At 39.2% G+C, this 27,300-nt stretch overlaps 1 protein-coding gene across 9 annotated transcripts in view; it reads left to right on the top strand.

Moving 5' to 3' along the window:
* C5h8orf34 (similar to human chromosome 8 open reading frame 34) overlaps positions 1–27,300 on the top strand; it is a 539,213-nt gene that overhangs the window by 497,408 nt on the left and 14,505 nt on the right. The window lies entirely within an intron of this gene.

Below are 27,300 nucleotides of genomic sequence, written 5' to 3'. Positions count from 1 at the left end.
ATGCTATCCTAAGTCTTGTAGAGAAGTTGAGAAGCGAACTTTTGAAATATGAATCGTTTTTTCTTGATAGCAACAGAGGAATGTCCAGCTAAAATCTCCTAGGAATTCTGCAGAATAATGTCAATGGCGACTTGGTGGTATTTGGAAATTTCAAAATACCATACAATTGGATGACTACAACATGAAAAGTTACACTTATAAATTAAATTATTAATAAAATCGTCTTGAACAAGCAGCATGGTATACTAAAGAGGAAAATGTCTAATTCTGAAGTAATTACACACAACCTGGAACATGCATAGAAAACGCTGGCAACACACATGTAAGCCTGTTCTTTCCCATGGCCTGCCGTGCATACTGAAAGGGATATGAGCTTGTATGTCATAGTTACATTCAGTCATTTGCAGTGAATTCTTTCAAAGCCTTTATAATGTTTGCATTAATAAAAAAATGGTTGCAAGTATTCTACAGACAGGCTAATGTATGATTTGAGTTAGTTTAGCTGTCAAATTGAACAAAGGTGCTTGAATTTGGCCAAGCCAACATTCTTTTTGTTTTAATTGGATATATTTTTTATTTACATTTCAAATGTTATTCCTTTTTCCATTTTCCTATCCATAAGCCCCCTATCTCCTCCCCCCTCCACAAGGGTATTTCTCCTCCATCCACCCCCCTTTACCATGCTTGCCCAACATTCCCCTGCACTGGAGGTCCAACATTGGCAGGACCAAGGGCTTCTCCTTCCACTGGTGCCCAACAAGGCCATCCTCTGCTACATTTGCAGTTGGAGCTATCGAACCAACATTGTTATAGAATGGAATTTAATAACTGCATCTGTGTGACTGTGCTAATGAGCTAAACCCCGAATATAAAGAAAGGATCTATAACAGTGTATGGTAAGTGATCTCAGACATAGGCTTATGTCCTTTCCCTGAAACTCATGCTTATGACCAGTTTTAAGATGCCCTCATAGCCAAGCAATATAAAGGAGATAAAAATCCTGGGAACTTTCTTCAACCTTGGACATTTAATAAGTTTTGGTTATTTCACATATAATTTTCTCAAACTTCTGACAATAAATTAGAATTTTCCCCTTTTCTGATAAAGTGAAATTTTTTACTTTCTTCATCTTATTTAAAAACTTAACAAGCCTCCACAAGCATGAAAACTGTCACTCAGTATGAACCATTGACTAAATGAATATTAGAGGGCTTTGCTGCTCTCCAGTTTGTTTAATAAGGAAAATTCAAATTTAAAAGTAGCAATAACATTATTATAAGTATCATACACAACTATTCTACAATTATAATATTGGATATGAGGGTTTATTCATGGATTTTTTGAATTATCATTCTAAAGAAGGCCATTTTTTAATTCTTGTAATCAGACCTAAGACCAAAAATACTTGTCCTTGGCAATGCTGTGCAAAGAGATGACCTTAGCAATGGTAAACTGTTTGAAATAAAATCTGGGTTGAATATAATTAAATGGTAATAAGAGCCATCTGGAAATGGAATGTCCACCTGCAATGTAACACAGGCAGGCAAATGTTTTCACGAGTCCTTTCCAATTGCCAGGTGCTAGGATGTGTATAAGGTGGAGGCCCTGAAGCTCTGGCATGTTGTCCACTTGTACTCCGTGTGTGTGGTTTGTGCAATAGTTCACAGCTCACTGCTTCATCACCTGTGTCTACTTCCTCAGTTAACAAAAACCAATGGTATAAGTCGGTGTGAACTGAGCATCTTACTCAGAGTTTGCAGCTTTATATCCCAGGAAATTATAAATATGCAAGGGACCAAGTTCATCTCCCCAAAAGCAACTCCCATTTTAATACAGTGTTTTATAAATAATACCTAGGTAATGCTACAAATTACTTAATTTTTCTTGGAATAAAACAATCATGAAAGGAATTTTCAAAAAAATATTTCAGGATATTTGCAGTAGTGCATATTATTGTAGCTCAAATAGATTTTTTGTTTGTTTATTTTTGTGTTTAAATGTCCACCTGTTAGAAAGATGCTTTGGAACAACTGAAAGGAAATCTTTATAGGTTTTGATTCTAAGCAAATGGAGCACATGGTTAGGGAGATTTTGTCTTTATAACATTTATTAACAAACTCTAAGATAAAGTATAAACAAACTCATGTCTACAGTGCACATGTAGGTTTGGATCTCTTAGGTTATAATCCTGAACCACTAAGTAAATAATGCCAGATGTCCAGATATACTGCAGTTTTCTAGGATGCTGAGTCAGAAGCTCTGTTCACTGCATAGGGCAAGGTTTTACATTTTTAATAAATCCTTGGGGGGTTAGATGAACTTTTTCACTTATTCCAAAAAATAGTAAATATTACAAAGAAAAGTTCAATGAATTAGAACTTGTTGTTCTTAGTATTGATTTCATATTGGTCCTTGATTCTCTAGACCTTTTCTTTCTCAGAGGTAGATTTCAATTTTGCATGTAAAACATGAGATACAGGAAGAAAGACTAATCATAGAATGAGTGGATCTAGACAGAAACAAGTGCAGCTCCTCCACATTAAAGTTTATAAAGTCAAAGTGGAAATATCAGTCAGCATTCCTTAACTACATCTTGAATTTTTAAAAAAACGTGCTTGTGCGTGGATATTAAGTGATCTTGGTATACTATAGTTCTGTAAACAGGGTTCACTGAGAATGTATGAAATCCTAAGTTCTGTCTTTAACACTACAAACTAAGAATTAAAAGCAAATACAGAAAAAAGAAAAAATGTCCAAGCAAATCCACAAGAGAAAAGATGTCCAAAATAAACAAGTACCAGCTTGGCAGGTGTCTCACAGCTCTGATGCCAGGACCCTAGAGGCTGCCAGAAGAGGATATGGAGTTTGTGGTCACTCTGGGATACACAGCCAGACACTGTCTCAGAAAACAAACAAGGATCAGGACCATATATTGAACCTAGTTATACAACAATGTGTTAAGATGTCAGAAATAAGTCAAGGTTCTAGGAACTCAGGGAGTCACTGTTAAGGTCCTGTGGTCTAAAAACCATAAAGGCACACAGTGTCCTTAGGGAGGCTTTACTTATGAAGCCCCACACTTGAGGACTTGACACACATATGAATCTGTTATCTCCAGATGTAGAGAAAGCAAGGAAGTTTGTCCTCCAGGAGCTTTAGTTGAAAATGCAGTTATCCCTTTCCTTCAGTCTCTGCTCCACTCCTTGTCCCTGTATTCCCTCCCGTGAGCATTTTGTTCCCCCGTCTAAGAAGAACTAAAGCATCCACATTTTGGTCTTCCTTCATGGGCTTCATATGGTCTGGGAATTGTATCTTGGGTATTCCAAGCTTTTGAGATAATATCCACTTATCAGTGAGTGAATACCATGTATTTTTTTTGTGATTGGGTTACCTCACTCAGGGTGATATTTTCTAGTTCCATTCATTTGCCTATGAATTTCATGTAGTCGTTGTTTTTTATAGCTGAGTAGTACTCCATTATCTAGATGTACCACATTTTTGGAATTCACTCCTCTGTTGAAGAACATCTGGGTTATTTCCAGATTCTGGCTATTATAAATATGGCTGCTATGAAAATAGGGGAACATGTGTCTTTTTTTTATGTTGGAGAATCTTTTGGGTATATGTCCAGGAGTGGTATAGCTGGGTCCTCTGGTAGTACTATGTCCAATTTCTGAGGAACATCCAGACTGATTTCCAAAGCTGTAACAGCTCATGATCCCATCAACAATGGAGGACTGTTCCTCTTTTTCCACATCCTCGCCAGCATCTGCTGTCACCTGAGTTTTTTATCTTAGCCATTTTGGTGTGAGGTGGAATCTCAGGGTTGTTTTGATTTGCATTTCCCTGAGGACTAAGGATGTTGAACATTTTTTAGGTGCTTCTCAACTGTCTTTTTTCCACTGAATGGTTTTAGCTCCTTTGTCAAAGATCAAGTGACCATAGGTGGGTATGTATCCCATATGCAGCCACCAAACCCAGTCACTATCGCTGATGCCAAGAAGTGCTTTTTGACAGGAGCCAGATATGGATGTCTCCTGAGAGGCTCAGCAGGAGCCTTACTGATATACATGAGGATGCTTGCAGCTAACCATTGGACTGTGCATAAGGACCCAATGGAGGAGTTAGAGAAAGGACTGAAGGAGCAAGCCCATAGAAAAAACAACAATACCAACCAACCAAATCCCGGAGAGCTCCCAGGGAATAAACCACCAACCAAAGAGTACACATGGAGGGACCCATGGCTCCAGCCACTATGTAACAGAGGATGGCCTTGTTGGGCACCAGTAAGAGGAGAAGCCCTTGGCCCTGTGAAGGCTTGTTTCCCCAGTGTGGATTAATGCCACAGTGTTGAGGTGGAAGTGCGTAGGTGGGTGTGGGAGCATCCTCAAAGAAGCAGGGGGTGGTGCGATGGGAGAGGGGGAAACTGGGAAACGAGATAACATTTGAAATGTAAATACATAAAATATCTAATAAAAAAAGAAAAAGAAATGCAGTCATCCATATGAAGGCTAGCATTTAGGTCTCAACTAGTAGAGTTTAATGGGGAACTTCTTATGTTGTCTGGAACTTAAATTGTGGTAGAAATTGGCCTTTTTTTTAAATTAAAACTTCCCTGTGCCCTTTCCTAGGTAAATGTGAGACCTGCAATATTTATAAACCATAAAGATTTGAAAATCAACTCTCTGAAGATAAGATCTCAGACAAGATTTATAGAGTTGGTGAAAAGTCACAGTGACACAATGTCAAGTCAGTGGGTGAGGAAAACAGTAGAGATGGCCTCATTAGGATGCAAGGGAACAGCACTATATGATCAACTATTTGAAGATCCAAAAGGAAGCCAGAAAATCACGCCAAAAGGCTAAAGATGTAGGGAAAGGTGGATATGTAGAAGATATTAAATAAATCACTTAGTATGATTTACCCAGCAGTGATTTCTAATTCCCCCACTGTGAAGTTGCTGCTAACCTAGTTGGTAATGTACTACCCTCTGTCTCCTGTAAGCAAATGACCAATGCTGGTCCGCATTCAGGGCTCTGCCATGCACTATCTTCTGGCCTTTGTGCTTCTTGTGAGGAAGTTAGATGCCGGTTTCACTGGCGACCCTTTGTAGATGATGTGATGTTTTTCTCTAGCTACTTCCAGGATTGTCTCTTTGGGTTTGTCTTTTGACAAACTGTATAGGTATGAGCATCTTCTTAGAACTTCTCATTATCTAAGTTACTCTTTCTTTAATCTAACAGGGATTATTGATGTTGTTTTATCATTGCTCACTCAAAAACTCTGCCCTTATCTCTGTCACTTTTGGAGACTCTGAAATACACACTCTCTTACCAGTGATTCAAGAATCTCTAAGTTACTCTTTTACTTTGGCTTTTTCTTTAATATTTTTGTGTTTCTCAGAATGAATAATCTCATGTATGATTACTTTTTTATTCCTTAGAATGAATAATCTCAATTGACCTATCTTTAAACTCTTTTATTCTTTTCATGTCTTCTAGGCTCTGCTCTTGAACCCCACAACAATTAACGATTTTTTTATCTCATTGTCTTTTATAATTTACATCTCCTTAATGATGGTTTATAGTTATCAAGACATTTTTCTCATACCTTTCTGTAATTTTGATATCATTTTCACAGTAGTTCCAATATAATTATAGCAATTTCTTATTGATTAAGCCTTGTCTTGTGTGCTTGTAATATAGACTTCCCTGGAGATAGTTTCTATTATCTGCTTTATTTGTGGACCCCAACTTTTTTGTTTTGTGACATGTCACTTGTTTAACATTTGACTATTCTTTTTGGAATTGACCACTGAAGCTCTTTTCAGTGGCTTAGATAACATTTGGAAAGATATTACTATGAATCATACTACTTATTTTCATACCATGGTGAGATAAGAAAGACCTCAAGAAAGTAAAATGTATATTTTATTCTACACACAATTTTCTGGCATTTAGTCCACAATTGCTTGGCCTTATGTGTTTGGGCAAGACATATATAGAGGAAATGATATAGGACATTCCACTACCACAAATGGAACTGTGAGAGCAAAGTTAGAACTTAAGCTTTTAATGGGACATAATGTGTGTGAGAGAACAGCTGTTCCCATCCTTGAAAACAGGAAGCAGAGAGCACACTAGGATCCAGAGGATACATATAACCTTCAGTGAGTGTCCCAAGTTCAGTTACCATCTTCTGCCTTCTAGATCCTCATATGAAAGCCAAAAAATTTGTAAAATGAACCATAATGTATCACGTCATGAAAACACCAACCACTTTAGTTCTGTTTATATGGGGTCTGTAAGTCAGGCAAAGGTGAGAGATAGGCCATGTCAGATCTTTCCTGGAAGGCATACACATTTGCAAATCTATGCAGTTTTCTATGGAAATCATATTCGCTATATTTTCTTCTTTCCTTTTATTTTACTTCTTTTTCCTCTCTTTCCCTCTCCAATTCCTTTTCCTCTTCCTCTTCTTTCTTTAGCCCCTTCCCCTTTGTGTCCCAACTATTGTAACTACCTCAGGAATATGGTGTTCACAACGATTACTCCTATGGGCTTTTATGTTCTTTTTGTTTTGTTTTCATTTATTTTGTTTTTTGGTGTTTTTTGTTTGTTTGTTTGTTTGTTGCTTTTGTTTTTTGTATTTTTCTGAGACAGATTACTCTGTGTAGCTTTGACTATCCTACAACTAGTTTTTGAGATCAGGCTGGCCTTGAATTTACAGAGATCTGCCTGCCTCTGCCTCCTGTCTAATGGGGTGTACCACCACAGTCCTACACAACCCTGATTGTGTTTAATAAATATCTTAGATGCATCTTTTCTCATAGAAGAAATTTGGAAGACTATAAAGAAGTATTATCTAAGTGTCCATAGAAGTCTAATTGTGATAGCTGTCTAAAAATGTGTATTTGGGATTCCAAATTCATTCTGCTCTTGTGCCTCCTAGGATGTTCTGATCACAGTCTCCTGCATGATGAACGTACTTATTTTCAAGGGTGCTGCTGAACTGAAGAGAAATATTTTGATAGAAGGCAGTGAAAAATGTCCATAACTCAGTGCTTTTGCTGAGATATCTGCATGTCTTGACCTAATGTTTTACTCTCAGGAGTAGAAACATGGCAGCTCACTATGGAGTATAGAGTCAGATAGTATATGTGAGAGTCTTAGCTTCAAATGAAATTTAAAAGAAAAGTTTAAGTTTCTAATAAAATGTAGTAAAATGACACTGGGAAAATACTACTTACTATATTTGGGTCTCTTAGTCATCGTTGTGGTGACAAATTTTCAAGAGTGACAAGTCAACTGTACAGTTGAAAATGAACAGGCCAATAAACCAGTGTGCTGGCTTAGATAGTGGAATTACTGTTCATTTGTTGGATTGATCTGATAATTTTCTAAAATATCTACATAATAAAGTCACTACTTAGTTCTACAGAAACAAGCTCTGCTTGATCATAGTGAGCATAAGTCCCCTTTGCAGAATGCCTATCTCTGATTTCAGTCTACACTTCTGTAAGAACAGCTGTCCCTCAAATTTAACATTCTTTAGTCTTATCTCTCTCAATCAAATAATGGGGAAGTTGGGGCTCCTAAATACTGTTTGCTCATTCATTTCACCTCATTACTAACAGAGAGAAGACCAGATCCTACATCTTCTGGCCAGTGCTGATGCTATTACACCCCTACCCTATGCTTCATTTATAACCTTCCCTTAATCCCATTGCCAAGGCCTGATTGTGACTCTTTATATCAGAAGTGTGGAAGGTAGAAAATTGAAACACAGGATTTGACCATGTATCTAGGCATTTCACCTTGAAGGAAAACCTATTATGTTACCTAAGTTATTTCTTTCTAGGTACTCTCCCAAGATTTGATTTTGAAGTATGTGTAAGATATGGGTACTAGGGTTCCATAGGTGATTAAATCCCCATGCCCAAGATAAAGTACTAATAAGTACATCTAAGATAGAAAGTTATAGAAGAGAAGTATATATAGGAGGGTAGTGTCTATGTTGGTCTATGACCTAAAGAGAGAAACCATCAGTGGCGAGTTAGGTCTGAAAGGTGTCAGAGCTTCAAAAAATTTGTATCTCTTGAGATTCCCATAATGTTAGGGCTGTGCCATCAAAGTGAGGACTAGAAATTATATTATTCATACCAAAGGGATTGACAGACAGAGGACTTTGGTGCTTTGTGATCATTTATGGATCATGTGATTTATCTTCATACTACAAACATTTGTAAGTGAAAGGACTTACATGCTGGAAAGAATCAAAGACTATCACAATAAAAGTAATAAAGCAAAAGCAATAGCGATAACTACTGAGATTAGCTCTCACAGGGAAAATTGCCAGAACTTGATACCAAACAGTAGTAGACTGGCTTTCTATATTCAACAAATTTTGATAACAATTTAATCTCATAATTTTTTTGCTTTAAATTTTTCTATGCTCCTTAAAAATTAAAGCTTTTTTATAAATGGTTATGAAATCTGAATCACATCAGACAATATACTCTCTAAGTTTGATATAGCAAACATTTTTCAATTGATCTTTAAACAGTATAAAAATAAGTCCAAGTACTTACAGTTACTTATTTGTGAAAAGCTAGTGACTCCAATGTCAGTTGCAAGTCTCTACTATAATATTTAATGTTGAGGACTATTTTTGTTACAGAAAAGATTTTGCAATTTTTGGAGTGCAAATGCCTGTGAATCACTCATATAATGTTCTTTTGTGAAAATCCTCCCTAGGTCTGTGGCGAGACTCACAAATTATGAAATTACTTCCTAAGGCCCTAGAAAAATTAACTAATGGTAACATTTAATAGTATTGTTTTAGTTAGGGGTTACTGCTGTGAACAGACACCATGTCCAAGGTAACTCTTATAAAGACAACATTTAATTGGGGCTAGCTTACAGATTCAGAGGTTCCATCTATCATCATTATGGCAGGAAGCAAGGCAGTGTCCAGGCAGGCACAGTGCTGAACGAATTTAGAGTATCACATCTTGTTCAGAAGGCAAAAAGGAGAAAACTGACTTCTAGGAAACTAGGAGGAATGTCCCAAAGCTCACCCCCACAGGTACTCACTTCTTCCAACAAGGCCACACTTCTTAGAAGTGCCACTCCCTTGGCCAAGCATATTCAAATCACTGTGCTGTACTGCCTAGCTTCCTTAGGTCTTGTTCAAACACAAGAGTCTATGGGGATCATATCTAGGGAAGGAACAATGTAAAATACATTTAGTAAAACTTTAAAGGTCTCTGTAACAGTCTCAACAATGTCAAAAGTCCAAACTTTAAAGCCTCTTCTGAGATTCATGTATTCTCTTAACTGTAATCTCCTATAAAATAAAACTCAAATAGCAGTTCACACATGTCCAACATATCATGACACAGGATATATATTACCATTCCAAATGTCATAGTGAAGAAATACTGGATGAAAGTAAGACCAAAAACCATCTGAGCAAACTCTAAATTGTGACTCTCCATGTCAATGTCAAAGCACGTTTCAGATCTCCAACTCCTTTCATCTTTCTTGACTGCAGCACAGTGCTCTTTGGCAGGTTCTACTATGCTAACAGATTTCCTCTGTAGGCATCCCATGGCTCTGGCATCACAGACATCTTAGGGTCTCCAAGGCAAGCTCAATGTTATAGCCTCTTGATCTAATATCTGGGATCCACACATGATCCTCCAAAGGGCTTCGGTCACATCTCCAGCTCTTCTTCTGTAGCACTCTAGACTCTGGCTGACTTCAGTCCACAGCATCTGTTGTTCACGGTGATCATTCCATGGTACTAGCATTTCCAATACACTGAGGTCTTCCGCTGCAACTAGGCTTCACCAATAATCTCTCATAGGCTCTCTTCATGGTGCCAAGCTTCAACTTCTTTGCATGACCCTTTCAGTGCTGGGTCATCAACAACTGAGGCTATACCTTCACCAATGGCTTTCCCTGGCCTCTCAAAGTGCCAAACCTCAGCTGCTCTCTGTGATCCCTTCATACCTTCAAAACCAGTACCACTTGGGTGACTCTGACACATTACCAAGTACAGCTACAGCACAAGGTACAAACTTGGCTATCTCTGGAACACAGCTTCTTTGTGCTCTCAGAAACCCCATACCAGAAGATTTCACTTCAGTGATACTGGTCTCTTCTTAATCTCCTCTAATTTCTTAGCAACAGCTAACCAGTATCAAGTGTCCTAGTAGTCTCTTCTGTTCTAGACTCTAAAGACAGAGCCATATGGCCAAAGCTCCCAAGTTCTGCTGCTTACTGGGGCTGGAACATGACTCCCCTTGTTCTATTACATTATCGCCAGTTTTCTGTTTTCCTTCACTGTCTAAGCTTGGATGGCCTGGAACTTGCTCTGTAGGTTGACCTTTTCTGCATGGCTCTGGCTCCTGAGTGCTGTAATCAAAAGTGTCTACCACCATGTCTGGACTTAAGCTTTTCTCTCCTTAGAACTTGCTCTATACCAAGCTAGCCTTGAACTCAGAGATCTACTTGCCTCAACAGGCAATTAAAGGTGAGTATCACCATACTAGGATCTAAACTTATTTCAGTGGGATCTTGACCTAATCTGTTATTCTCCCTGAACATAGGATTCAGCTCCATTTCACTTGCTGGTGCCTTTGTTACTTGAAGTCACACATTTTATATTTTTCCTTTCTCACCTTGTTCCGTTGCATTAAAATGCTCTTCATAAGAGTGAACTCTAGTAACAACACAACAGAATTGAAACCAGGCTGTTTTGTGACTTCCCTTGCCAAGTCAATTAATCTGAATCTCTTCACCTTAGCCTCAGGCAGACTCTGGACAATAGCAGAAAACAACCATGTTCTCCACTAAAACATCACAGAAACATTCAAACCCCTGGGCCTGGAAGCCTACACAGTTCAAAATACCTTCAAACCCACTCTCTTCCATATTGCTACTAGGGTGGCCAATTCAGCCTCACTTAAATCATTTCATGGCATTCCAAATCAGACGTCTGCAAATCCGATATTCTTCCAAACAAAAACACACGGTCAGGCCTATCACAGCAATACCCCAGTCCCTGGTACCAACTTCTGTCTTAGTTAGGGTTTTACTGCTCTGAGAAGACACCATGGCCAAGGTGTCTTATAAAGACAACATTAACTGGGGCTAGCTTACAGATTCAGAAATTTAGTCTATTATCATCAAGGCAGGAAGCAGCACAACATCCAGGCAGGCATGGTGCTGGAGGGGCTGAGAATTCTGTATCTGTTTAGAAGGCAAACAGAAGACTGACTTCCAGAAAGCTAGAAGGAAGGTCTCAAAGCCCATCACAACAGTGACAGACTTCCTCCTTAAGGCCATACCTTCTCCAACAAGACCACATCTCCTTATAGTGTCACTCCCTGGGCCAAGCCACAAGTATATGAAACTTAATTTCACCAAATATACTTGTCTTAAGAACAGCAGGAAAAAAAATGTGTTTTGTTGCTCAGCAATATATAATTTTATAAGTTTTAAACTACATGATTCCCTCATTTAAAACTCTAGGTCATAGAGAGCAGTTGTTAGACTCATCCAAAAGCATGTATTTAAATGAGAGCACTGAAATGCTATTTTGCAAATTCTTTGGTCTAGAGTCTTTCATGGGGTTGAATTCCCTAAACTAATAGGAGCTACCTGACCCAATATTTTGTTTTTGTTTTTTAAGAAATCAAAGTTAGAAGTGAATAACACATGTTTTTAATCCTTTTACCAAGCACTTTGTTTGTCTTGGAACATTCTTATCTTTCCACTAGGTGTGGCCTGAAACTACAAAATAGTGACAATAAAATGTTAAAAAAAAAAGCAAAAAAAAAAAACACCTTATTTCCCTCTCTACCTTGGGGAGCATACGTCGGGACAGTCTCTATATCAAATGTAATACATCTTCATGAATGTGAGGAATGCAGGGCTGCTTGCAAACAAAGCCTATTCCCGGTACTGTAGATTTTATCCTTGCATTTGCTGTTATTGAAAAGACTTGAGTGTATTCACAGCAGCTGAACTGCTTCAGAATTCTCTCTGGATGTTTTGGCTGTACTAACTGCCTAAAGTTTCACAAATCATGTAGTCTTGGACATGTTTGTCTCAAATTAGAAACAGTTAAGATCTTCCAACATAAATCCCAGGAGCTGAGCTGTACAGGCCAGATAACCAATTTGGAACAGCCATAAGTATGGACCTTAAAAGTGCATATGTATGCTGAGGTGCACTTATGTGCAGGACTCTGTGGACTGCAGATGCAGACAGGTCAGAGTATCTGCTCACTCCTTTCTCTACTGCTGTAGACATATACACATCTGTAATATTAATTACACACTTTTTGAGAAAAGGGGGTCAAAAGATGAAACTGCGTCCAGAGAGGGTAGCAGGCACTTTGTTAGAGAGGCCTTCAATGATGAACATGATTAAATTTATGGATGGGTAGGATTTTAAACAGCAGAACTAAGTACTAATTTTAAAATTATTTCAAGTGTGATTATAGGAAGAGTAACTTCAGAATTCAACTTTGTACATTTATATATAAATATATGTTTATATGTACATAATAAGATCCAACTTTTTGAAAAATAAATATAGCATCACAACTCATATAATGTTATATTTAGTTTTGTTTGTTTAGAGACAAGATTTCACTAGTAACTGAGGCTAGCCTTAAACTTACAATCCTTTGCCTCTACCTCTTGGGTGCTAGGACAAGAGTCACAACACTTGGAACATGATACATACTTGTAAACTTTTCCTGATAAACTTGAGAATTCAAGTAAAATATAGAAATCATTTTTATTAAATTTATTTACTTTTACTGGATATTTTTGTATTTACATTTCAAATGTTATCCCCTTTCACCTCTCTCCCATACGCTCTTCCCCCTGCCTCTGCTTCTATGGAGATGTTCCCACTCCCACCGACCCACTTGGACACACCCACTCCCAACTCCCCCCTACACTGGGGAAATGAGCCCTCACAGGGTCCAGGGAATCTTCTCCTTTTTGGTGCCAGACAATACCATGCTTTGCTACACATGCAGCTGAAGCCACGAGTCCCTCCATGTCTTTGGTTGGCAGTTTAGTCCCTGGAAGCTCTGGTGGGGTCCGGTTGGTTGATGTTGTTCTTCTGTGAGCTTGTAAATCCCTTCAGCTCCTTCAGTCCTTTCTCTAACCTCTACATTGGGGTCCCCATCACAGTCCAAAAGTTACCTGCAAGCATCCTTATCTGTATCAGTAAGGCTCTGGCACAGCCTCACAGGAGACATCCAAAACAGGCTCCTGTCAGCAAACACTTAGTGGCATCAGCAGTAGTGACTGGATTTGGTGGCTGCATATAAGATGAATCCCCAAGTTGGACAGTCTCTAAATCACCTTTCCTTCACTCTCTGCTCCACTCTTTGTCCCTCTATTCCTTCCATGAATATTTTGTTCCCCCCTTCTAAGAAGGACTGAAGCATCTACATTATGGTCTCCCTTCTTGAGCTTCATATTATCTGGGAATTTTATTTATTTCAAGTTTTGGGCTAATACCCACTTATCAGTGAGTACATACCATGTATGCTCTTTTGTGAATGGGTTACCTCACTCAGGATGATATTTTCTAGTTCCATCCATTTGCCTAAGAATTTCATAAAGGCATTGTTTTTGATAGCTGAGTAATATTCCATTGTGTAGATGTACCACATTTTCTGTATCCATTCCTCTGTTGAAGGGCATCTGGGTTCTTTCCAGCTTCTGGCTACAATAAATAAGGCTGCTATGAACATAGTAGAGAATATGTTCTTATTATATGGTGAATCATCTTTTGGGTATATGCCCAGGAGTGGTATAGCTGGGTCTTCAGGAAGTACTAAGTCCAATTTTCTGAGGAACTTCCAGACTGATTTGCAGACTGGTTCTACCAGCTTGCAATTGAACCAACAATGGAGGACTGTTCCTCTTTCTCCACATCCTTGCTGGCATCTGTTGCACCCTGGGTTTTTTATCTTAGCCATTCTGACTGGTATGAGGTGGAATCTCAAGGTTGTGATTTGTATTTCCCTGATGACAAAGGATGTTGAACATTTCTTTAAGTGCTTCTCAACCATTTGATATTCCTCAGTTGAGAATTCTTTGTTTAGCTCTGTACCCATTTTTAATAGGGATACTTGGCACTTTGGAGTCTAACTTCTTCGGATCTTTGGTATATATTGGATATTAGACCTCTGTTGGATGTAAGATTGGTAAAGAACGTTTCCCAATCTGTTGGTTGCCATTTTGTCCTATTAAAACTGTCCTTTGCTATACAAAAGCTTTGCAATTTTATGAGGTCCCATTTGTTGATTTGGGATCTTAGGAAATTCTATCCTGCCTGTTTCTGTACCAATACAATAGAGTTTTTGTCACTATTGCTCAGTAATACAATTGTAGGTTAGGGATGTTGATTTCCCATTTCTTTTATTGTTGCAGATAATTTTCACTACCCTGGGTTTTTTATTATTCCAAATGAATGTGCAACTCACTTTTTATAACTCTATGAAGAATTGAGTTGGAATTTTTTTAATTAACTTGAGTATTTCTTATTTACATTTCGAGTGTTATTCTCTTTCCCAGTTTCCGGGCAAACATCCCCCTAATCCCTCCCCCCCCCACTTCTTTATGGGTGTTCACCTCCCCATCCTCCCTCCATGGCCGCCCTCCCCGCAACAATCACGTTCACTGGGGGTTCAGTCTTAGCAGGACCAAGGGCTTCCCCTTCCACTGGTGATCTTACTAGAATATTCATTGCTACCTATGAGGTCAGAGTCCAGGGTCAGTCCATGTATAGTCTTTAGGTAGTGGCTTAGTCCCTGGAAGCTCTGGTTGCTTGGCATTGTTGTTCATAAGGGGTCTCGAGCTCCTTCAAGCTCTGCGAGTTCTTTCTCTGATTCCTTCAACAGGGGTCCCGTTCTCAGTTCAGTGGTTTGCTGCTGGCATTCGCCTCTGTATTTGCTATATTCTGCCTGTGTCTCTCAGGAGCGATCTACATCCGGCTCCTGTCGGTCTGCACTTCTTTGCTTCATCCATCTTGTCTAATTGGATGGCTGTATATGTATGAGCCACATGTGGGGCAGGCTCTGAATGGGTGTTCCTTCAGTCTCTGTTTTAATCTTTGCCTCTCTATTCCCTGTCAAGGGTATTCTTGTTCCCCTTTTAAAGAAGGAGTGAAGCATTCACATTTTGATCATCCGTCTTGAGTTTCATTTGTTCTAGGCATCTAGGGTAATTCAAGCATTTGGGCTAATAGCCACTTATCAATGAGTGCATACCATGTGTGTTTTTCTGTGATTGGGTTACCTCACTCAGGATGATATTTTCCAGTTCCAACCATTTGCATACGAATTTCATAAAGTCATTGTTTTTGATAGCTGAGTAATATTCCATTGTGTAGATGTACCACATTTTCTGTATTCATACCTCTGTTGAAGGGCATCTGGGTTCTTTCCAGCTTCTGGCTATTATAAATAAGGCTGCGATGGACATAGTGGAGCATGTGTCTTTTTTATATGTTGGGGCATCTTTTGGGTATATGCCCAAGAGAGGTATAGCTGGATCCTCAGGCAGTTCAATGTCCAATTTTCTGAGGAACCTCCAGACTGATTTCCAGAATGGTTGTACCAGTCTGCAACCCCACCAACAATGGAGGAGTGTTCCTCTTTCTCCACATCCTCGCCAGCATCTGCTGTCACCTGAGTTTTTGATCTTAGCCATTCTCACTGGTGTGAGGTGAAATCTCAGGGTTGTTTTGATTTGCATTTCCCTTATGACTAAAGATGTTGAACATTTCTTTAGGTGTTTCTCAGCCATTCGGCATTCCGCAGCTGTGAATTCTTTGTTTAGCTCTGAACCCCATTTTTTTATTAACTTGAGTATTTCTTATATACATTTCAAGTGTTATTCTCTTTCCCAGTTTCCGGGCAAACATAACCCTCCCCCCTCCCCTTCCTTATGGGTGTTCCCCTCCCAACACTCCCCCCATTGACGCCCTCCCCCCATAGTCTAGTTCACTGGGGGTTCAGTCTTAGAAGGACCCAGGGCTTCCCCTTCCACTGGTGCTCTTAAGGATATTCATTGCTACCTATGGGGTCTGAGTCCAGGGTCAGTCCATGTATAGTCTTTAGGTAGTGGCTTAGTCCCTGGAAGCTCTGGTTGCTTGGCATTGTTGTACTTTTGGGGTCTCGAGCCCCTTCAAGCTCTTCCAGTTCTTTCTCTGATTCCTTCAATGGGGGACCTATTCTCAGTTCAGTGGTTTGCTGCTGGCATTCGCCTCTGTATTTGCTGTATTCGGGCTGAGTCTCTCAGGAGCGATCTACATCCGGCTCCTGTCGGTCTCCACTTCTTTGCTTCATCCATCTTGTCTAATTGGGTGGCTGTATATGTATGGGCCACATGTGGGGCAGGCTCTGAATGGGTGTTCCTTCAGTCTCTGTTTTAATCTTTGCCTCTCCCTTCCCTGCCAAGGGTATTCTTTTTCCTCATTTAAAGAAGGAGTGAAGCATTCACATTTTGATCATCCATCTTGAGTTTCGTTTGTTCTAGGGATCTAGGGTAATTCAAGCATTTGGGCTAATAGCCACTGATCAATGAGTGCATACCATGTATGTCTTTCTGTGATTGGGTTAGCTCACTCAGGATGATATTTTCCAGTTCCAACCATTTGCCTACGAATTTCATAAACTCGTTGTTTTTGATAGCTGAGTAATATTCCATTGTGTAGATGTACCACATTTTCTGTATCCATTCCTCTGTTGAAGGGCATCTGGGTTCTTTCCAGCTTCTGGCTTTTATAAATAAGGCTGCGATGAACGTAGTGGAGCACGTGTCTCTTTTATATGTTGGGGCATCTTTTGGGTATATGCCCAAGAGAGGTATAGCTGGATCCTCAGGCAGTTCAATGTCCAATTTTCTGAGGAACCTCCAGACTGATTTCCAGAATGGTTTTACCAGTCTGCAATCCCATCAACAATGGAGGAGTGTTCCTCTTTCTCCACATCCTTGCCAGCATCTGCTGTCACCTGAGTTTTTGATCTTAGCCATTCTCACTGGTGTGAGGTGAAATCTCAGGGTTGTTTTGATTTGCATTTCCCTTATGACTAAAGATGTTGAACATTTCTTTAGGAGTTTCTCAGCCATTCGGCATTCCTCAACTGTGAATTCTTTGTTTAGCTCTGAACCCCATTTTTTAATAGGGTTATTTTTCTCCCTGCGGTCTAACTTCTTGAGTTCTTTGTATATTTTGGATATAAGGCCTCTATCTGTTGTAGGATTGGTGAAGATCTTTTCCCAATCTGTTGGTTGCCGTTTTGTCCTAACCACAGTGTCCTTTGCCTTACAGAAGCTTTGCAGTTTTATGAGATCCCATTTGTCGATTCTTGATCTTAGAGCATAAGCCATTGGTGTTTTGTTCAGGAAATTTTTTCCAGTGCCCATGTGTTCCAGATGCTTCCCTAGTTTTTCTTCTATTAGTTTGAATGTGTCTGGTTTGATGTGGAGGTCCTTGATCCACTTGGACTTAAGCTTTGTACAGGGTGATAAGCATGGATCGATCTGCATTCTTCTACATGTTGCCCTCCAGTTGAACCAGCACCATTTGCTGAAAATGCTATCTTTTTTCCATTGGATGGTTTTGGCTCCTTTGTCAAAAATCAAGTGACCATAGGTGTGTGGCTTCATTTCTGGGTCTTCAGTTCTATTCCATTGGTCTATCTGTCTGTCTCTGTACCAATACCATGCAGTTTTTATCACTATTGCTCTGTAATACTGCTTGAGTTCAGGGATAGTGATTCCCCCTGAAGTCCTTTTATTGCTGAGGACAGTTTTAGCTATCCTGGGTTTTTTGGGTTATTCCAGATGAATTTACAAATTGTTCTAACTCTCCGAAGAATTGGATTGGTATTTTGATGGGGATTGCATTGAATCTGTAGATCGCTTTTGGTAAAATGGCCATTTTTACTATATTAATCCTGCCAATCCATGAGCATGGGAGATCTTTCCATCTTCTGAGGTCTTCTTCAATTTCTTTCTTCAGAGTCTTGAAGTTCTTATTGTACAGATATTTTACTTGCTTTGTTAAAGTCACACCGAGGTACTTTATATTATTTGGGTCTATTATGAAGGGTGTCGTTTCCCTAATTTCTTTCTCGGCTTGTTTCTCCTTTGTGTAGAGGAAGGCTACCCATTTATTTGAGTTAATTTTATACCCAGCCACTTTGCTGAAGTTATTTATCAGCTTTAGTAGTTCTCTGGTGGAACTTTTGGAATCACTTAAATATACTATTATATCATCTGCAAATAGTGATATTTTGACTTCTTCCTTTCCCGATCTGTATCCCCTTGACCTCCTTTTGTTGTCTGATTGCTCTGGCTAGAACTTCAAGAACTATATTGAATAAGTAGGGAGAGAGTGGGCAGCCTTGTCTAGTCCCTGGTTTATATGGGATTGCTTCAAGTTCCTCTCTATTTAGTTTAATGTTAGCAACTGGTTTGCTGTGTATGGCTTTTAGTATGTTTAGGTATGGGCCTTGAATTCCTATTCTTTCCAGGACTTTTATCATGAAGGGGTGTTGAATTTTGTCAAATGCTTTCTCAGCATCTAATGAAATGATCATGTGGCTTTGTTCTTTCAGTTTGTTTATATAATGGATCACGTTGATGGTTTTCCGTATATTAAACCATCCCTGCATGCCTGGGATGAAGCCTACTTGATCATGGTGGATGATTGTTTTGATGTGCTCTTGGATTTGGTTTGCCAGAATTTTATTGAGTATTTTTGCGTCGATATTCATAAGGGAAATTGGTGTGAAGTTCTCTTTCTTTGTTGTGTCTTTGTGTGGTTTAGTATAAGAGTAATTGTGGCTTCATAGAAGGAATTTGGTAGTGCTCCATCTGTTTCAATTTTGTGGAATAGTTTGGATAATATTGGTATGAGGTCTTCTATGAAGGTCTGATAGAATTCTGCACTAAACCCGTCTGGACCTGGGCTCTATTTGGTTGGGAGACCTTTAATGACTGCTTCTATTTCCTTAGGAGTTATGGGGTTATTTAACTGGTTTATCTGTTCCTGATTTAACTTCGGTACCTGGTATCTGTCTAGGAAACTGTCCATTTCCTGCAGATTTACAAGTTTTTTTGAATATAGGCTTTTATAGTAAGATCTGATGATTTTTTGAATTTTCTCTGAATCTGTAGTTATGTCTCCCTTTTCCTTTCGACTTGGAATTTTGATGGAGATTGCATTGAATCTGTAGATTACTTTTGGGAAAATGGCCATTTTTCTATATTAATCCTGCCAATCCATGAGCATGGGAGATCTTCCATCTTCTGAGATCTTCAGTTTTTTTCTTCATAGACTTAAAGTTCTTGTCATACGGATCATTCACTTGCTTAGATAGAGTCACATCGAGGTATTTTATATTGCTGTGACTATTGTGAAGGGTGTCATTTCACTAATTTGTCAACCTGTTTTTCCTTTCAGTAGAAGAAGGCTACTAATTTGTTTGAGCTCATTTTATATAGAGCCACTTTGGTGAAGTTGTTTATCAGCTGTAGGAATTCTCTGGTAGAAAAATGGGGTCACTTAAGGATACTATCATATCACCTGCAAATTGTGATATTTTGATTTCTTCTTTTCCAATTGGTATCCCTTTGCCCTCTTTTTGTTGTTGTTTAGTGACTCTGGCCAGGACTTCGAGTACTATAGTGAATAGGTAGGGAGAGTCTTGTCTAGTTCCTGATTTTAGTGGGATTGCTTCAAGTTTCTCACCATTTATTTTGATTTTGGCTACTGGTTTGCTGTACATTGCTTTTTACTGTATTTAGGTATGAGCCTTGAATTGTTGATCTCTCAAATACCTTTATCATGAAGGGGTGTTGAATTTTTTTCAAATGTTTTCTCAGCTTCTAATGAGAAAATTATGGGATTTTTCTTTGAGTTTATTTATATAATGAATAATATTGTTAGATTTCTGTTTATTGAACCATCCTTGCATCCCTGAGATGAAGCCTACTTGAACATGGTGAATGATCACTTTGCTGTTTTCTTAGATTTGGTTTTGGAAGAACTTTATTGAGTATTTTTGTGTTGATATTCATAAAGAAAATTGGTCTGAGCACTACAAAGGATAATAAATGGTAAAGCCCAACATAAGGAGGCAAGCTAGAGATAATCTGATGGCGAGAAGCAAGCACAGGAACCCAAGCAACAGAAACGAAGACTACATGGCATCATCGGAGCCCAATTCTCCCATCAAAACAAACATGGAATATCCAAACACACCAGAAAAGCAAGATCTAGTTTCAAAATCATTTTTGATCATGATGCTGGAGGACTTCAATAAAGACGTGAAGAACTCCCTTAGAGAACAAGTAGAAGCCTACACAGAGGAATCGCAAAAATGCCTGAAAGAATTCCAGGAAAACATAAATAAACAAGTAGAAGCCCATAGAGAGGAGACACAAAAATCCCTGAAAGAATTCCAGGAAAACACAATCAATCAGTTGAAGGAATTAAAAATGGAAATAGAAGCAATCAAGAAAGAACACATGGAAACAACCCTGGATATAGAAAACCAAAAGAAGAGACAAGGAGCTGTAGATACAAGCTTCACCAACAGAATACAAGAGATGGAAGAGAGAATCTCAGGAGCAGAAGATTCCATAGAAATCATTGACTCAACTGTCAAAGATAATGTAAAGCAGAAAAAGCTACTGGTCCAAAACATACAGGAAATCCAGGACGCAATGAGAAGATCAAACCTAAGGATAATAGGTATAGAAGAGAGTGAAGACTCCCAGCTCAAAGGACCAGTAAATATCTTCAACAAAATCATAGAAAAAAACTTCCCTAACCTAAAAAAAGAGATACCCATAGACATACAAGAAGCCTACAGAACTCCAAATAGATTGGACCAGAAAAGAAACACCTCCCGTCACATAATTGTCAAAACACCAAACGCACAAAATGAAGAAAGAATATTAAAAGCAGTAAGGGAAAAAGGTCAAGTAACATATAAAGGCAGACCTATCAGAATCACACCAGACTTCTCGCCAGAAACTATGAAGGCCAGAAGATCCTGGACTGATGTCATACAGACCCTAAGAGAACACAAATGCCAGCACAGGTTACTGTATCCTGCAAAACTCTCAAGTAACATAGATGGAGAAACCAAGATATTCCATGACAAAACCAAATTTACACAATATTTTTCTACAAACCCAGCACTAAAAAGGATAATAAATGGTAAAGCCCAACATAAGGAGGCAAGCTATACCCTAGAAGAAGCAAGAAACTAATCGTATTGGGAACAAAACAAAGAGAGTGAAAGCACACAAACATAACCTCACATCCATACATGAATATAACGGGAAGCAATAATGACAATTCCTTAATATCTCTCAACATCAATGGCCTCAACTCCCCAATAAAAAGAAATAGATTAACAAACTGGATACGCAACGAGGACCCTGCATTCTGCTGCCTACAGGAAACACACCTCAGAGACAAAGACAGACACTACCTCAGAGTGAAAGGCTGGAAAACAACTTTCCAAGCAAATGGTCAGAAGAAGCAAGCTGGAGTAGCCATTCTAATATCAAATAAAATCAATTTTCAACTAAAATTCATCAAAAAGGATAAGGATGGACATTTCATATTCATCATAGGAAAAATCCACCAAGATGAACTCTCAATCCTAAATATCTATGCCCCAAATACAAGGGCACCTACATACGTAAAAGAAACCTTACTAAAGCTCAAAACACACATTGCACCTCACACAATAATAGTGGGAGATTTCAACACCCCACTCTCAACAATGGACAGATCATGGAAACAGAAATTAAACAGTGATGTCGACAGACTAAGAGAAGTCATGAGCCAAATGGACTTAACGGATATTTATAGAACATTCTATCCTAAAGCAAAAGGATATACCTTCTTCTCAGCTCCTCATGGTACTTTCTCCAAAATTGACCATATAATTGGTCAAAAAACGGGCCTCAACAGGTACAGAAAGATAGAAATAATCCCATGCGTGCTATCAGACCACTACGCCCAAAACTGGTCTTCAATAACAATAAGGGAAGAATGCCCACATATACGTGGAAATTGAACAATGCTCTACTCAATGATAACCTGGTCAAGGAAGAAATAAAGAAAGAAATTAAAAACTTTTTAGAATTTAATGAAAATGAAGATACAACATACATAAACTTATGGAACACAATGAAAGCTGTGCTAAGAGGAAAACTCATAGCGCTGAGTGCCTGCAGAAAGAAACAGGAAAGAGCATATATCAGCAGCGTGACAGCACACCTAAAAGCTCTAGAACAAAAAGAAGCAAATACACCCAGGAGGAGTAGAAGGCAGGAAATAATCAAACTCAGAGCTGAAATCAACCAAGTAGAAACAAATAGGGCCATAGAAAGAATCAACAGAACCAAAAGTTGGTTCTTTGAGAAAATCAACAAGATAGATAAACCCTTAGCCAGACTAACGAGAGGACACAGAGAGTGTTTCCAAATTAACAAAATCAGAAATGAAAAGGGAGATATAAGTACAGATTCAGAGGAAATTCAAAAAATCATCAGATCTTACTATAAAAACCTATATTCAACAAAACTTGAAAATCTTCAGGAAATGGACAATTTCCTAGACAGATACCAAGTATCGAAGTTAAATCAGGAACAGATAAACCATTTAAACAACCCAATAACTCCTAAGGAAATAGAAGCAGTCATTAAAGGTCTCCCAACCAAAAAGAGCCCAGGTCCAGACAGGTTTAGTGCAGAATTCTATCAAACCTTCATAGAAGACCTCATACCAATATTATCCAAACTATTCCACAAAATTGAAACAGATGCAGCCCTACCGAATTCCTTCTATGAAGACACAATTACTCTTATACCTAAACCACACAAAGACACAACAAAGAAAGAGAACTTCACACCAATTTCCCTTATGAATATCGACGCAAAAATACTCAATAAAATTCTGGCAAACCGAATTCAAGAGCACATCAAAACAATCATCCACCATGATCAAGTAGGCTTCATCCCAGGCATGCAGGGATGGTTTAATATACGGAAAACCATCAACGTGATCCATTATATAAACAAACTGAAAGAACAGAACCACATGATCATTTCATTAGATGCTGAGAAAGCATTTGACAAAATTCAACACCCCTTCATGATAAAAGTCCTGGAAAGAATAGGAATTTAAGGCCCATACCTAAACATACTAAAAGCCATATACAGCAAACCAGTTGCTAACATTAAACTAAATGGAGAGAAACTTGAAGCAATCCCACTAAAATCAGGGACTAGACAAGGCTGCACACTCTCTCCCTACTTATTCAATATAGTTCTTGAAGTTCTAGCCAGAGCAATCAGACAACAAAAGGAGATCAAGGGGATACAGATCGGAAAAGAAGAGGTCAAAATATCACTATTGGCAGATGACATGATAGTATATTTAAGTGATCCCAAAAGTGCCACCAGAGAACAACTAAAGCTGATAAACAACTTCAGCAAAGTGGCTGGGAATAAAATTAACTCAAATAAATCAGTTGCCTTCCTCTATACAAAAGAGAAACAAGCCGAGAAAGAAATTAGGGAAACGACACCCTTCATAATAGACCCAAATAATATAAAGTACCTCGGTGTGACTTTAACAAAGCAAGTAAAAGATCTGTACAATAAGAACTTCAAGACACCTAAGAAGGAAATTGAAGAAGACCTCAGAAGATAGAAAGATCTCCCATGCTCATGGATTGGCAGGATTAATATAGTAAAAATGGCCATTTTACCAAAAGCGATCTACAGATTCAATGCAATCCCCATCAAAATACCAATCCAATTCTTCAAAGAGTTAGACAGAACAATTTGCAAATTCATATGGAATAACAAAAAACCCAGGATAGCTAAAGCTATCCTCAACAATAAAAGGATTTCAGGGGGAATCACTATCCCTGAACTCAAGCAGTATTACAGAGAATAGTGATAAAAACTGCATGGTATTGGTACAGAGACAGACAGATAGACCAATGGAATAGAACTGAAGACCCAGAAATGAAGCCACACACCTATGGTCACTTGATTTTTGACAAAGGAGCCAAAACCATCCAATGGAAAAAAGATAGCATTTTCAGCAAATGGTGCTGGTTCAACTGGAGGGCAACATGTAGAAGAATGCAGATCGATCCAAACTTATCACCCTGTACAAAGCTTAAGTCCAAGTGGATCAAGGACCTCCACATCAAACCAGACACACTCAAATTAATAGAAGAAAAACTAGGGAAGCATCTGGAACACATGGGCACTGGAAAAAATTTCCTGAACAAAACACCAATGGCTTATGCTCTAAGATCAAGAATCGACAAATGGGATCTCATAAAACTGCAAAGCTTCTGTAAGGCAAAGGACACTGTGGTTAGGACAAAACGGCAACCAACAGATTGGGAAAAGATCTTTACCAATCCTACAACAGATATAGGCCTTATATCCAAAATATACAAAGAACTCAAGAAGTTAGACCGCAGGGAAACATATAACCCTATTAAAAAATGGGGTTCTCAGCTAAACAAAGAATTCACAGCTGAGGAATGCCTAATGCAGAGAAACACCTAAAGAAATGTTCAACATCTTTAGTCATAAGGGAAATGCAAATCAAAACAACCCTGAGATTTCACCTCACACCAGTGAGAATGGCTAAGATCAAAAACTCAGGTGACAGCAGATGCTGGCGAAGATGCGGAGAAAGAGGAACACTCCTCCATTGTTGGTGGGATTGCAGACTGGTCCAACCATTCTGGAAATCAGTCTGGAGGTTCCTCAGAAAATTGGACATTGAACTGCCTGAGGATCCCGCTGTACCTCTTTTGGGCATATACCCAAAAGATGCCCCAACATATAAAAAAGACATGTGCTCCACTATGTTCATTGCAGCCTTATTTATAATAGCCAGAAGCTGGAAAGAACCCAGATGCCCTTCAACAGAGGAATGGATACAGAAAATGTGGTACATCTACACAATGGAATATTACTCAGCTATCAAAAACAACTAGTTTATGAAATTCGTAGGCAAATGGTTGGAACTGGAAAATATCATCCTGAGTGAGCTAACCCAATCACAGAAAGACATACATGGTATGCACTTATTGATAAGTGGCTATTAGCCCAAATGCTTGAATTACCCTCCCTAGAACAAACGAAACTCAAGACGGATGATCAAAATGTGAATGCTTCACTCCTTCTTTAAATGAGGAACAAGAATACCCTTGGCAGGGAAGGGAGAGGCAAAGATTAAAACAGAGACTGAAGGAACACCCATTCAGAGCCTGCCCCACATGTGGCCCATACATATACAGCCACCCAATTAGACAAGATGGATGAAGCAAAGAAGTGCAGACCGACAGGAGCCGGATGTAGATCGCTCCTGAGAGACACAGCCAGAATACAGCAAATACAGAGGCGAATGCCAGCAGCAAACCACTGAACTGAGAATAGGTCCCCCGTTGAAGGAATCAGAGAAAGAACTGGAAGAGCTTGAAGGGGCTCGAGACCCGATATGTACAACAATGCCAAACAACCAGAGCTTCCAGGGACTAAGCCACTACCTAAAGACATGGACTGACCCTGGACTCTGACCTCATAGGTAGCAATGAATATCCTAGTAAGAGCACCAGTGGAAGGGGAAGCCCTGGGTCCTGCTAAGACTGAACCCCCAGTGAACTAGACTATGGGGGGAGGGCAGCAATTGGGGGAGGGTTTGGAGGGGAACACCCATAAGGAAGGGGAGGAGGGAGGGGCATGTTTGCCCGGAAACCGGGAAAGGGAATAACACTTGAAATGTATATAAGAAATACTAAAGTTAATAAAAAAAAAAAAAAGAATCGACAAATGGGATCTCATAAAACTGCAAAGCTTCTGTAAGGCAAAGGACACTGTGGTTAGGACAAAACGGCAACCAACAGATTGGGAAAAGATCTTCACCAATCCTACAACAGATAGAGGCCTTATATCCAAAATATACAAAGAACTCAAGAAGTTAGACCGCAGGGAGACAAATAACCCTATTAAAAAATCGGGTTCAGAGCTAAACAAAGAATTCACAGCTGAGGAATGCCGAATGGCTGAGAAACACCTAAAGAAACATTCAACATCTTTAGTCATAAGGGAAATGCAAATTAAAACAACCCTGAGATTTCACCTCACACCAGTGAGAATGGCTAAGATCAAAAACTCAGGTGACAGCAGATGCTGACGAAGATGCGGAGAAAGAGGAACACTCCTACATTGTTGGTGGGATTGCAGACTGGTCCAACCATTCTGGAAAACAGTCTGGAGGTTCCTCTGAAAATTGGACATTGAACTGCCTGTGGATCCCGCTATACCTCTCTTGGGCATATACCCAAAAGATGCCTCAACATATAAAAAAGACACGTGCTCCACTATGTTCATCACAGCCTTATTTATAATAGCCAGAAGCTGGAAAGAACCCAGATGCCCTTCAACAGAGGAATGGATACAGAAAATGTGGTACATCTACACAATGGAATATTACTCAGCTATCAAAAACAACTAGTTTATGAAATTCATAGGCAAATGGTCGGAACTGGAAAATATCATCCTGAGTGAGCTAACCCAATCACAGAAAGACATACATGGTATGCAGTCATTGATAAGTGGCTATTAGCCCAAATGCTTGAATTACCCTAGATGCCTAGAACAAATGAAACTCAAGACAGATGATCAAAATGTGAATGCTTTACTCCTTCTTTAAAAGGGGAACAAGAATACCCTTGGCAGGGAAGAGAGAGGCAAAGATTAAAACAGAGACTGAAGGAACACCCATTCAGAGCCTGCCCCACATGTGGCCCATACATATACAGCCACCCAATTAGACAAGATGGATGAAGCAAAGAAGTGCAGACCGACAGGAGCCGGATGTAGATCGCTCCTGAGAGACACAGCCAGAATACAGCAAATACAGAGGCGAATGCCAGCAGCAAACCACTGAACTGAGAATAGGTCCCCCGTTGAAGGAATCAGAGAAAAAACTGGAAGAGCTTGAAGGGGCTCGAGACCCCATATGTACAACAATGCCAAACAACCAGAGCTTCCAGGGACTAAGCCACTACCTAAAGACATGGACTGACCCTGGACTCTGACCTCATAGGTAGCAATGAATATCCTAGTAAGAGCACCAGTGGAAGGGGAAGCCCTGGGTCCTGCTAAGACTGAACCCCCAATGAACTAGA

The sequence above is a fragment of the Rattus norvegicus genome, chromosome 5 (assembly GCF_036323735.1).
Source record: "Rattus norvegicus strain BN/NHsdMcwi chromosome 5, GRCr8, whole genome shotgun sequence".
Classification (NCBI taxonomy): Eukaryota; Metazoa; Chordata; class Mammalia; order Rodentia; family Muridae; genus Rattus; species Rattus norvegicus.
This window is presented reverse-complemented; position numbering and strand designations above follow the sequence as displayed.